Raw genomic sequence first — 14213 nt, 5'->3', positions numbered from 1 at the left:
TATATATATATATATATATAAAACATGTGAAGGTCATTTCTTTTCCTAATTCTTTCTTTGTTTTTTAGTCAATCTGACCAGATCCCCATTCTCTCGTATTGGTCTTTCAATAATGGCTTCCTCCACTCAAATTCCTTCACCAAAATTGTAAAGTTTGCAACTACTAGTTGTCATTCCAAGCAGTTTTCCCATTGCAGCTCATCCTGAGTTACCATGAGACTCTTGGCTGCTTCTCTGATTAATGTTCTCCTTGCCAGGCTTGGCTGTTAGCTTGAGTGTATGACCATGTGCTGTCGCATACTTTTTTACATTTTTGATTGATGGATTGAACACAGTTCTGGAAGATGTTCAAAGATTGGAAAATAACCTATAGCTGCTTTGAACTTTCCCATAACTTTCTGCCTGACCTCTCTGCTGTGTTGTGCTCTGATGTTCTCTCTAATGTCTAACCTCTGAACACCTGGATTTATACAGAGATTAAATTACACACAGGCAGACTACTTATTAAATATGGGATGTTAAAAGTCAAATGGTTGTGCATATTTTTTTTTAAATACGTCTATGGAAAAAAATGTCGATTTTTTTTTTTGCCTTATTGGAACAATAATTGATCATTTTCATTTTCTTTCAACTTCACCATTGTGGACCACTGTTTAGCCTGTTCAATAAAATCTTAATATGGGAGTCTGATATGTTTGTAACATGACAGAATGTGGAAAGTTTAAATGGAATATTATGGCAAAGCACTCATTTTATGACCCTGCTCTATGATAAGTGGGGATGTAAAGATCAAAGCCAGATCATAAGAAGTGTTTTCAAAGATCAGAGTGTTCCCAGGATTGTGGCCTCTGTAATAGAGTAAAGGTGGAAGTTGAGAACAGCCAGAACTTCTTTTGAAATGAGCTATCTGTGGCAGAAAGCAAAAGGGAAGTAGGTAAAAAAAAATTCCCTCTTTAAAACTTTCACATCACTTTTATAATTCATCAAAAGAAAATTATTTTTCATTTGAAAATACTTTATTTTGTAAGAATTTTAAGTAGTTTTTTTCACAGGAATGTCACCTTGCAACTATAAGTTTTAGCCAAGATACAAATTTTTCAGAATGCCAGTTTGAGATCCGAGATTTAATGCAAAAACACAACACAGACCTTTTATTTGACATTAGCATGTTTCCCCTGTGGATGGATTGCTTTTTTTTTTCTTTTTTTCTGTCCTTGATGGGCAGATCTCAGCTCAACCTTCAACGTCAGGAATTTTAGTGGGATTTTTTTTTTTAGGACATATTTTACAGACAGAAAAGAACAGAAACAAGCAACCAGTCAGAAACAAGAAAACAAGGAGTAAACATGCATGTAAATAGCAAGAAAATTAAAAGAATAACAAAAAAAAAAAAAGAAATCCATCAAACCGTTTAAACCATTAAGCCTGATGGCAATGGAAACAGAATGCCTTAAGGTGCATTCAGACTGAATGCAGTGTCTGAGGTAATTTCAAGGAGTTCACTGCTGTGCATTTGAGATACACAGTGTTTTCACCACAAAACTAAATGAAGCTGAAACCCGAAGCAAATAAAAAAAAAACCTTAGCCAATTACCTGAATGGTTAGTTCTTAGTGTTTGTGCAGTTAAAATGAAAAATTGTGATACTTTCTTTCAGAGATATTAAATCTTATTTTTTGGGATTTGATAAAACATCCCCTCATTAAGCTCTGAATTGTTTCAAAGTGTACGGAGGCCAACAGGTGCAAATGCACAGTAAACCACGAAACAAGCTGCCAAAAACACATATGATGAAAATTCTAAAACATGCGGGAAAAAAACAATGCAACAGAAGAACACTGCAACAAAAAAATGCAGCAATCAATAAGACTAGAGGAAAAACCTACAAAAAATTTTGCAACCACAAGCAAAATGCTGCAGTTAGAGATATAAAATTATGTACATTGCAGCAAACAGCAGCAAACTCATGTAACAAAACAAAAGAGGGAGTTGAAAAAAAAAAAACCATATCAGAAAAAACCCTCTGTACAAACCTTTAACGCAAGATTAGGAATAAAAAGACAGAGGAAGAAAGGTGAGGTTTGTTATCTTTCATTTTATTGCCCAAAAGCAGCGTTACAGAATAACATAAAAGGTATTTATAGTAATATAAGTAACACACTGGTCCAATAAGTTCTTTGTTTGACTCCTTCTAGTGGTCCTAGAGGACCTCTGCTATTTTAGAGTGAATTTTCTATTGTTTTTGGTTGCAGCATTTTTCAATTCTTTTGTCGATTGTAGGTTTTTATTTCTATTTTATGTGATTGCTGCATTTTTTTTCTTTCCAGTGTTTTTCTCCGGGAATTGTTTTTTGTTTTTGTATCATCTGGATAGCATCATACTTGTGTTTGCAGCTCATTTTTGCTGCACATTTTCTACAGTTTGCAGCTCTATTCTCTTTTGCATTCTGCACTTTTCTTTTGCATTTGTTTTTTGTGCTCGCTTGTTTTGGAGTGTGCATCACATGTGTTTTTGCAGCTCGTTTCATGGTTTCATCGGACTCAATTAAAGTGGAATTATTTTTAGTCCTACTGTAGTACAGATTTCTGCAGTTAAAACTGTCATCTGTGCTGCTTTGCATTTTAATATAAAATATTGTTGTCATGATGGGTTTACAGGTTCCTAACCCAAGTGCAGAACACGCTCTGAGACAAGGAAAAAATTCAACAGTTTATTGAACAGACACAATTATTAATGTTCAGATCCAGGGGGTTATCAGATCCAGGATTGGTCAGGACTGGATTACTGATCTGAGACGTGATTCAGGCTAGCAGCAGAGGAGGGGAACCAGGTTGGGTCCAAAGGCTTGAAGTTGGCAGAGGGCTAAACAACGGCAGGGCTTGACTTCAGACTGGTTAGTGTTCAGACCTTGAGTTTCTCAAAGTTCTCTTCTTGAGAGCTGGCGGGGAGATTCAGACAGTTTGATCTCCAGGTTGCTTCTGAGAGCAGGCAGGCAGGTTTCTGCTGAGAAGCTCTTCCAGAGCTCCAGGTTTCAGTCAGGGTTCTTCCTAGGAGGCAGAGAGGACAAAAACACTGATTAGATTCAAAGTCAGGTTTTCAGGGGAGTCAGAGAATCAGACAGGCTGGTTGGCTCAGGCTTCGCTAACCATAACTGGCTTAACGCTCTGGCACTGAAGAGTAGTCCTGCCGCTGCTTATATGCTGGTCTCCCTGATGAGCAAATCAGCCGCAGGTGTGGTATACAGCTTCAGCTCCAGGAGACCTAGGGCGCCCTCTGCTGGAGAAAGGTGGACAGATCTCCAGATCCCAACAATTTTATTATATTTTAATTTGGGCCAATGACATCCCCAGCCAACCACGTTAGTGCTGCGCTCGTTTCTTAATATAAACTTCTTGCATAATATAATATGACATAACCATGCTCGCTTAATAGAGGGCATGTTTTCGTTATTTACAACTACTGCAACATTGCTGCGTATTTAACACTCCACCTACATCAGGTAGAGGAGGAGGAATACTGGTGGTTTTCTAAAATGACTATAAATGCAGATAGAACTATTTGACATCAGCTTTGAGCACTGTATTTGAGCTGGGTAGTTCTCATACAGTTTTATGTTCTGTGGTCATCAGGATATGAAATGAGCTCCTCCAAGGACTTTTATTTTTATTTTCTGGCTGAGTGTCAGACCTAAATATGATTGTGTACTTATTGTTGGTGTTTTGATATACATGAGTTGTCCTGCCAAACCTATGGCAAAGCATTTCCTGGATCTGATCAAGTATTTTAATCTTGAGCAGTTCGTTTCTAATGCCACACGTGAACATAACCAAACACTTCATCTTGTTTTGACACATGGCCTACCGGCTCTTGACCTGACCATTTGTGACCCAGTATTTTCTGATCACGTGCCTGTTATTTTTTAGGTTAGGGTTAAACCTTCTGCTGTAACTATACAGTGTCATGTCTTTACCTCTTCTATTTCTGCTAATTTCTTTGCTGTTCAAACAAAACTTTTTGGAGGACATGGGTCATGACACAAAGGAGCTTGGTTCTTTGTTTCATACAACCTGTCAGAGAGTTATTGAAATTATAGCTTCTCTGAAGACAAGATTAATAAAATCTAAATCTGAGCCCTGGTTAAATGACTACTTTTCCAGCAAGACTGATATGCCATAGAGCTGAATGCCAATGGAAAAAAGACAAACTTTGGATCTTGAGGGACAGCTGGCGACACTATCAGAAGATTGTGAAGGTCTCCAAGACAAAGCCCTTTTCACACATTATTGAATTAAACTGTGAAAAAACTAGGTTTCTTTTTAATATGTTAAGACCACGGATTTCTTGCGTTGTGTCTAACCCTGCTACGTGTATTTGTGAGGCCTTTCTACTTTTCTTTGTGGAGAGGGTTCCACTTGGGCTCCGAATCCCTTTCTTTTTTATGCTGTTTTTTTACAGCTTTGAGACTTTATTGCTGTCCTTTTTACAGGAGATTTTCGGTAATTTAAAGGCCCTGGGTTCTACTCATGACTGCATTCCTGCTAGACTCTTTGTGGAGCTGATGCCAAAGTTTGGCTCTTCAATCCTACAGACGATCAATAGCAGCCTTTCTTCAGGAATTGTCACAAGATGTTTTAAAGAAGCTGTAGTCCAGCCTCTTTTTAATAAAAAACTGGCCTAGATGAAATTTTCTTGAGTAATTTCAGACCTATTTTAAAACAATCTTTTATGTAAAATATTCTGGAAAATGATGTTTACATACAGTAGCAGCCTTTATTCTTGTTTTTGAAATTTCCAGTCTGATTTAAAATATTTGCGCAGCACAGTCTGCCCTTTAAAAAGAATAATTATATTTTCTTAGCCACTGACTCTGGTGAGCATGTTTTTGTTTTGCTCTTAGACTTAATAGACAGCATTTGATACAGTGGATCATAATATCCTTTTATTTTTTATTTTTTGGTGCATTGGGTTTGGATCCAATGCTCTGAACCACTGCAGTGGTTCAGGTCTTACCTGAGTGATTGAAGTTTTTTTGTCATTCTTGGAAGTTCTGTGTCCTCCCCTGCTCCTCCTACAGTATATGGAGTTCCTCAGGCTTCTTGCCCTTTTCTATTTACTCTTTATATTCTCCCACTTGGATTCATTCTTAGGAAGCATGGGGTCTCTGTTCACGTTTATGCAGACAACAGTTAGACTTATGTGTCATGGTCTTGGGTTTTACTCCTTTTTTTCTCTCATTTGATTTGCTCCGCCCTATGCTCATTATCTCTCATCAAATCCACCTGTTCCTGCAGCTATTTAAGCCACTATATCCCAGCCATTCGCGGCAGATTATTCGAGCTTCAAGCAAGACTGATATTAGCGTTCCTTCTTGTGTTTAGTTCTGCCTGTTCATGACCTGTTCCTGCCCTCGAACGTTTGATTTTTCCCCAATTCTGCTTTGTTTTGCTTGTCCTGTGTTTCCAGACTGTGTCCTGGATTCTGCCTGTTGTAGACCTTGGACCTTCTTCTTACCTCAGCTTGGATTCGCTCTTCTGGATCCCTTGGTTCCTCTGCATGCTCTGGCTGCTCCAGGTCGCAGTAACAAGCTACGGAGTTCCGCTCCTCTGGACTTCACTCCTTCTTCTGGGCTCAGACTGAACTTTGCCAGGTTGGTGGTTTTTCATGCTCATTATCGTTCCCCATTGAAGTTCTGAAGTCACTGATCTGAGTCTCTATTCCTGCAGAGAATCCAGTGAGCCCGCCTCAGCTGCTGAAGAGCCACACATTTATACAATAAACGCCTTTTTAAGTAAACACTGTCTGTCTCGCCTTAATACCTGGTCCTATGTTCTGAGTCTTCTGACACTATGTCCTACTGAGGTGAAACAAAAGCTTTATGGAATCTCTTTTGAAAAGTTTGGATGGTATGAAAAGATAGGTGGCTTTAAACATTTTGAATTTTAATGAGAAAAAGATAGAAGTGATGGTTATTTGAAGGCACTTCAAAGAATTTACCTTTACACCTGAGCTATCTAGATCACTTGGTGAAGCCATTGGCCACAAATTTAGGTTTTAGAATGGACAGCCATCATAACTTTGACAGCTAGATCAAAGCTTTTGTCAAATCCAGCTTCTTTCGGCTTCGGCAGCTTGCCAAAATAAAGTTCATGCTGAGCAAAGCACAATTTTAGACATTGATCAACACCTTTGTGACCACTCACATGTAATGCACCTTATGTTGGTGCCCATCTGCAGATAGTTCAAAATGCTTCTGAACAACTTTTAACTGGACAGTTTTAACAAATATCAACAGTTTTAAGTTCACTTCACTGGCTGCCAGTTAGCTTTAGGATTCATTTAGAAATTCTTTCAGTTTAAAGTCTTTAAATGGCCTTGCTTCACCACATATTGCTGATCTCCTACATCCTTATGTGCCGCTTTGTTGTCTTGGGTCAGTGGATCAGTAACTCCTGTCAGTACTTAAAATAAATCTTAAATTCATTTTAAAGGGCTCAGCATGCAGGAACCAATGTTCAAGTCAAGCCAGGTCAGGGAAAAAGTCTAGAACAGGATGGTTCTAAGAATCAGGAGTCCGTAGCCCAGTCAGGGGTTCCGATCAGAACAGGCAGATCGAGGTTTCCATGAGTCCACAAAGAATTCAGGCAGAAAGGTTCAGATGCAAACAGGTGGGCTCAGTAGTTGAGAGGTACAACATGACATGATATTAGGAAACCTACAGTACTTTAAACTAGCTCCCTCTACTGAGCCAGAATAGGAACAGGCCATGCTCAGTTGATAAGAGTCAGGACATTATCAGGAAACACTATGAAAAGACTAGAAACCCTCTCTGACCACTGACATCTGAGAACGACAACATGAACCATGGAAATCAGCCATGATCTCCAACTAAATCTCAAACAAACAAACATACCTAATGATCTGGCCCTGATAGCTGGGCTAAGCCTCATATAAAGCAGCAGGAGCAGGTGGATAAGATGAGTGATGATTATATGATTATTAACCAGGTAGAGTAATGCAGGTGAGGTAAATGAGCATTAGGTCAGCTATCAGGGCAGCAGTCATTACACTAGGAAGGCACCGGCCCTTTGCTATGGCTGGTCCCAAACTCTGGAAGGTTCTCCGCTGTATATCAACCAGCATTCCTCTTTGACTATTCTAAAATCCTTTTTAAAGTCCAATTTTTTCTCTCTGGCATTTAACACTCAAAATGATGTTGCTGTTGGTGGATTTTATGTTTTATTAATTTTATTTTCTATATTGCTTTTCTTAGTGCATTTCATTGTGTTTTATTTGTCCTTTTGTGAAGCAGTATAGTCCTGTTGTTTTTTTAAGTGCTATATAAATAAAGTTAGACTGGATTAGATTAGGTTAGATTATTTAGTGGGGAGAATGGTTGTTCCACAATATTTGGTTGTTAATTAGCCTCCCATTTTCACTTTACTTTTAATTTTTAAAGCAAAAGCCCAATAAAATGGAACTGTAATGGGCCAATATTCGGGAAGCGCAGAAGATAGGCAAGGCACTGTACTTAGCACCTCTGAGATGAAGAAACAACTTATTCATTTGGAAGAGTATATTACGTCCAAATGTATTTTATCTAACTAGAGAAACATGCAAGTTGTGTGGGGCTCAAAGTTGTAGTTACATGTTTTCTTGCTTCATGCATGACAATCATGCCAAACCATATGGAAATGACAAAAAATATGAATCTGACTCAACAAATATGACAGCTTGCAGCTGTGTTTGCATTCAGTTTAGAGGCCTTATGGAAATGACCACAGCTAATGCCTGGTGACCATGGATTGACAAGCTTTAATATCCTCCTCTAAAAACTGTAAAACCATTCCAGTTTGTTGCAATAAAATTAAATGAAATAAACACAGGGGTGCCCAGCCAATTCACGGAATTTAATCCACACAAAAAACAACCCTAGGCAGGTGTCTACAGACATTGACGCAGACGAGCAGTTACAGACATGACTTATAGAGATACTCTCATCAGGAAACCCATGAGGAAATAGGCCATGCAAAAAAACAAACAAAGCTCTCTAAAACCCATGCAAGCGCTTGTCTGATAAGCACATGCATCCACATTTGTTCATTCAGCACTTTAAAGCAAACCATTAGTCGCTCAATCAGGCAGACCCCACAAGGGAGAGAGAGCTAATTAACGACCGTATCCAAACGCCAAGCCTCGTACTTTATCAAGGTTTCAGAAAACAAAGAGTGCTCACAATTCCCACATTGTTCTAACTCTCTTTTCCTATTTATTATTCTTCCATCCCTATGTCTTTACTGCTAATGATGATTATTAATTAATTAAGATTTTCTTAAATTAAATGAGTTTAATAGAATAAAAGATAAACAATAACAAAGCTTAGTCTTTCTCAATTTTGATGGATGAGGATTATTGTTTGATTTTCTCTATGAAGCCACAAACAGTGCCCTTTTTTGGTTGTTGCAAAGTACCTACATTAATCTAAAATATAAAAGTATCATGATTCTTCCTGTAGTTATAGAGAAAATCTGCTCCTCTGAAATGTACACCTACCAAGAGAATCTTATGGCATAATTTGTTGTGACAGAGGTCCTCGTGGTAGGCTACTTGATGAAGGTCTGAAGAATACATCAAGAGAGAGTAGCTGGCAATCCATTAAATCCACACCAACAAAGGGGATTAGCTTGCTCTTTTAATCAGGTATTAAATATCCAGATGGACTGAGGCTCCAATTTAGCTGCTCATAAAATAGTACAGTCTCAGAAGGCAAAATAATAGAGTCTGATCAAGTCACTATGTTGTTATCCTTGATAAAAAAAAAACAACAAGAGTTGATCAAAACCATAAAGTTTAACAACGGAACAAAAAGTCAGGTATTCAGTTTGGAAAAATAACCAACAAAAAACATCTCTGGGTAGTTGACATAAAAAGGGAAAATATCAGAATTTTTTGTTGAGTATAATTATATGAAAGAATACTATAGAAATAGAGATACAGAGATGTTTGTGAGACAAAGGAAAAGAAATGGCGCAACATGCAGTCCGCAGAACAGGGGACACATTGATGAGATGCTGCAAATCAAAATTAATTTGTTCTGTACAATAATAAGATACACTTTTATTCAATTCTAATTTTAGTCTAAAATTGACTTAGACTTAGATAAACTTTTCTTGTCATTTTGTGTACACTCTACACAAAATTTTGTTTATGTAGCTTTCGACGCTGACCTATGTGATTGCTTCTTGGAGCAACTGTACAGGTTGGAGTTTTAATATTCAAACTGTTACTGTCCGGGAAAGAATCTGAACCAGGTTTAGACTGCTTTGATCCAGTTGCACTTTCAGAGTTAGCAAAACTATTGTCTTCATCTAAGCCTTCAGCTTGTATGTTAGACCCAGTTCCAACCAGGTTATTCAATGAGGTGTTCCCTTCGATCTCCTCCTCCATTTTAGATGTGATTAATCTATCTCTGTTACAGGGATATGTACCAAAGGCTATTAAGGTTGCTGTAATTAAAGAAACCATCTCTTGACCCAGATGACTTGGTCAATTATAGACCTATACTTACCGGCCATGATTGTTGGTGCCAGAAGGGCTGGTCTGAGTATTTCAGAAACTGCTGATCTACTGGGATTTTCACGCACAACCATCTCTAGGGTTTATAGAGAATGGTCCGAAAAAGAAAAAACATCCAGTTCTGTGGGCGGAAATGCCTTGTTGATGCCAGAGGTCAGAGGAGAATGGCCAGACTGGTTCGAGCTGATAGAAGGGCAACAGTGACTCAAATAACCACCCGTTACAACCAAGGTGGGCAGAAGAGCATCTCTGAACGCACAGTACGTCGAACTTTGAGGCAGATGGGCTACAGCAGCAGAAGACCACACCGGGTGCCACTCCTTTCAGCTAAGAACAGGAAACTGAGGCTACAATTTGCACAAGCTCATCGAAATTGGACAATAGAAGATTTCTACTGCGACATTTGGATGGTAGGGTCAGAATTTGGCGTCTACAACATGAAAGCATGGATCCATCCTGCCTTGTATCAACGGTTCAGGCTGGTGGTGGTGGTGTCATGGTGTGGGGAATATTTTCTTGGCACTCTTTGGGCCCCTTGGTACCAATTGAGCATCGTTGCAACGCCACAGCCTACCTGAGTATTGTTGCTGACCATGTCCATCCCTTTATGACCACAATGTACCCAACTTCTGATGGCTACTTTCAGCAGCATAATGCGCCATGTTATAAAGCTGGAATCATCTCAGACTGGTTTCTTGAACATGACAATGAGTTCACTTTACTCAAATGGCCTCCACAGTCACCAGATCTCAATCCAATAGAGCATCTTTGGGATGTGGTGGAACGGGAGATTCGCATCATGGATGTGCAGCCGACAAATCTGCGGCAACTGTGTGATGCCATCATGTCAATATGGACCAAGCTCCCTGAGGAATGCCTCCAGCACCTTGTTGAATCTATGCCACGAAGAATTGAGGCAGTTCTGTAGGCAAAGGGGGGTCCAACCCGTTACTAGCATGGGGTACCTAATAAAGTGGCCGGTGAGTATAGATCACTAGTGTTATAAACTAAATTTACAGCTGGATATGTACCGAACATAATATACAGGTGGATATTACTATAAAAAGGGTTTTTACAGTTATATACAGTAGCATATATAGATGGGTTTTACTATAAAATGAATAAATAAAGTTTGGACAGAAGCTATCTAAATTAAAGTGCTGTGGAAGGTAATTGCATATTACATTAAAGTACGTTATTGCAAATATATATGTAAACAATTGGTACTGTGAATAAACAGTCGGCAGTGCAAATATAAGCAGTCAGCAGTGCAAATCAATATTCGGTAAAGGTGAGTAGTGCAAGATGCATATAAAGAGTTTTTACAATAGTAACAGTCAGGAGTGCAGGTGAACACTACAGTCTTGTAAAAAAAACAGAATAGCAAAATGGTGGTAGGAGTGAGGAAGGAGAATAGAGTCTATCCGTGAGGGTTAGAGTTCAGTAAAGAGACAGCTCTGGGGAAAAAGCTGTTCTTTAGTCTGCTGGTTCTGGTCCGGAGGCACCTGAAACGCCTGCCGGAGGGTAGGAGAGGTAACCGTCTGTGGGCTGGGTGGGATGAGTCCTTAAGAATGCTGTGGGCTTGATAGTGAGTTCCAGTGATGTGCTGGGTGGCTTTCACCACCCGCTGCAGTGCCTTGCACTCTGCAACAGAACAGCCTCCGTATCACACTGTTACACAGTTGGTTAGAATGCTTTCTATTGCACAGCGATATAAGTTCACCAGGATAGTTAAGGGGAACTGATTCTTCCTCAGTGTTCTTTGGAAGCAGAGGCGCTGGTGAGCCTAATTGACCAGGCAGGAGGTGTTGGTTGACCAGGACATGTCCGCTGAGATGTGGGTCCCCAGAAACTTGAAACTGGAGACACATTCAACAGCTATTCCTTTGATGTGGATGGTGTTGTGGGTGCCTGTTGAATCTTACCTGAAGTCTATGATGAGCTCATTCGTTTTGGTGGTGTTGAGGAGCTGGTTATTTTCAGTGCACCATGTGGCCAAGTGCTCAATCTCCTCCCTATAAGCAGACAAATCGTTGTTGCTGATGAGACCAATCACCATGGTGTCGTCCACAAACTTGATGATGGAATTAGACGCATACACAGGCTTGCAGTCGTGGGTGAAGAGGGAGTAGAGAAACGGGCTTAGCACACAGCTCTGTGGTACACCAGTGATGAATGTGATGGACTTGGAGCAGTTGGAGCCTGATCGGACATTCTGTGGTCTGTTGGTTAGAAAGTCCAGAATCCAGTTGCAAATGGAGGTGTTGATGCCCAGGTCTCAAAGTTTGGCTAATAAATTTGCCGGAATGACAGTGTTGAATGCTGAGCTAAAGTCAACAAACAGCACGCATGCATAAGTGTTCTTATTGTCCAGATGTGTGAGCACAGAGTGCAGTGCCATGGAAACTGCGTCCTCTGTTCTCCTATTGCTGTGGTATGCAAACCGCAGTGCAAGGACCAATTCTCTTATACTATATACGGTATATATGCTCCCAATCGGTAGAGTTATTAGACAGCATGGGATTCATTTCCACTGTTATGCTGATGATACCCAGCTACAGTATATGTCTATAAAACCAGATGAAGCTAAACCAGTACATAGATTACAAGCACGTCTTGAAGACATAAAAACCTGGATGACTCTTAACTTTCTCCTTCTGAATGCAGACAAAAGAGAAGTTATAGTCTTTGGGCCAGAGTCTTTGAAAAAGAAGCTGATTAGTCAGTCACTTCATTTGGATGGGATTAAACTGATTTCAGATAATAAAGTAAAAAAAACTCTTGGTGTTGTTTTCGATCAGCACCTGTCATTTAAATCCCATATCAAAGAGGTTTTATAGAATTTCCTTCTTTCATCTCAGGAATATTGTAAATATTATAAATATCATGACCAGGGGTGATGCTGAGAAATTAGTCCATGCATTTCCACTATCAGGAAGTCAACAAACTGTATTTAAAAGCCTTCAGCTGATCCAAAATGATACAGCCAGAGTTCTGATGAAAATGAAAAAGAGATCATATCTCTCCTTTCCTAGCTTCTCTTCATTGGCTTCCTTATAAATCCAGAATAGAATTTAAAATCCTCCTTCTCACATATAAAGCCTTAAATGGTGGATGTGCTCTCTTCATCCTCTGACATTGGAGCTGGCTTGAAGCTCGTCTGCCTGGCTGTGTGTTTCCTGGACGGGGCCGCCTTTTGCAGCTGTCTCCTTAACCCCAGTCGGCCTCATCAGATGGCCGCTCACACTGGGCCTGGTTCTGCTGAAGGTTTCTTCCTATTAAAAGGGAGTTTTTCCTCTCCACTGTCGCTACAAGCATGCTTAGTTTGAGGGATTGCATTCAAGTCAATGAGTCAATGCAATCAACTGGTTTTTCTTAGATAGAAAACTTTAAATCAATTTGACTGTATAATCTGGTGAACTGTACAGTGCCTTGAGATGACATGCGTTGTCACTGTGCTGTATTTATTATAGGCAGTCCCTGGGTCCAATAGATGCTCCAGAGATTTTTAAGCCCACAGCCTTTTGACAAAATTTGCTTTGCTCTGTCTAGAATTTGGATATTTCTTGCTTTCAGGGATGCTAAACCTGGATGTTACATGTCTAACGGCCATATATCCCTTTCCCACTGGTCGAAGAACCTGTTTAAACCCAGGAACAATCAGCTTGTGGTGGCATTGTGAAAAGCTCACTGACGCGTGTCTACCTGGGTCAAACGACTTGGCAAGTGACCCCCGTTAAAATCGCCTCGTCTCCTATCAGCATGCTGTGGGAACACCAGAGCTTGATTGAACCGCTAAATTAGACTTAGATTTAGACTAAATGTATTTATCCCTTGGGATCCTTCAGGAAAATCCTGGTTCTTGTAGCTTATATAGAATACAAAGAATTAAAGCAAGATGCCCTTTAAGATAAGAATACAACACAAAATATAAAAATTGTGTACATAGTACAAAAGAGCATAAAAAAGTCGCAATATCCTGGAATATGTTTCCTTTAAATATAAAAATATCTGCACAGTAGAGAAGACTACACAGTTGACTTGGATTACTGCACCTGTACTGCAGAGATTTACTGACCTTATAAGTAGAGTAGAATATTGCACATGAATGACAATAGGTAATGTTTTGCACAGGATGTCCAAGGAGGGGGGTGCTGACCCTTGTCCCTCTTCCCATCACCTCCTTCTTCCCCTAAGTGAGGAGTTGTACAGCTTGATGGCTTGAGGAACAAAGGAGTTCAGCAGCCTGTTGGTCCTGCATTTGGGGAGGAGCAACCTCCAATGGATCAGGCTCCTCTAAGTGGTGAAGACATTGTGCAGATGGTGGCTGGCATTGTCCATAATGTCCAGCAGTTTGTTAAGTGTCTTTATCTCTGCCACCATCCCGAGAGTCCAGCTTCTTGCCAATCACAAAGCCAGCTCACCTGACTGGTTTGTCCAGTCCAGTGGAGGTGCCCTTCTTGGATGTCCTGCTCCCCAAACACACCATGGAGTAGAAGAGGACACTGGCAACGAAGGACTGGTGTTAAAATAAATTAAATATAATAAATGACATGATACCTTTGAACGCAATGTACTGATGTCAGACATCCCAAGTTCAAAAAACTCATTTAAGGGAGATGCTTATCGAACCCCCTGAAC

The sequence above is a fragment of the Cyprinodon variegatus genome, unplaced genomic scaffold (genome assembly GCF_000732505.1).
Source record: "Cyprinodon variegatus isolate N-32 unplaced genomic scaffold, C_variegatus-1.0 Scaffold803, whole genome shotgun sequence".
NCBI lineage: Eukaryota > Metazoa > Chordata > Actinopteri > Cyprinodontiformes > Cyprinodontidae > Cyprinodon > Cyprinodon variegatus.
Note: the sequence above shows the minus strand (reverse complement) of the source record.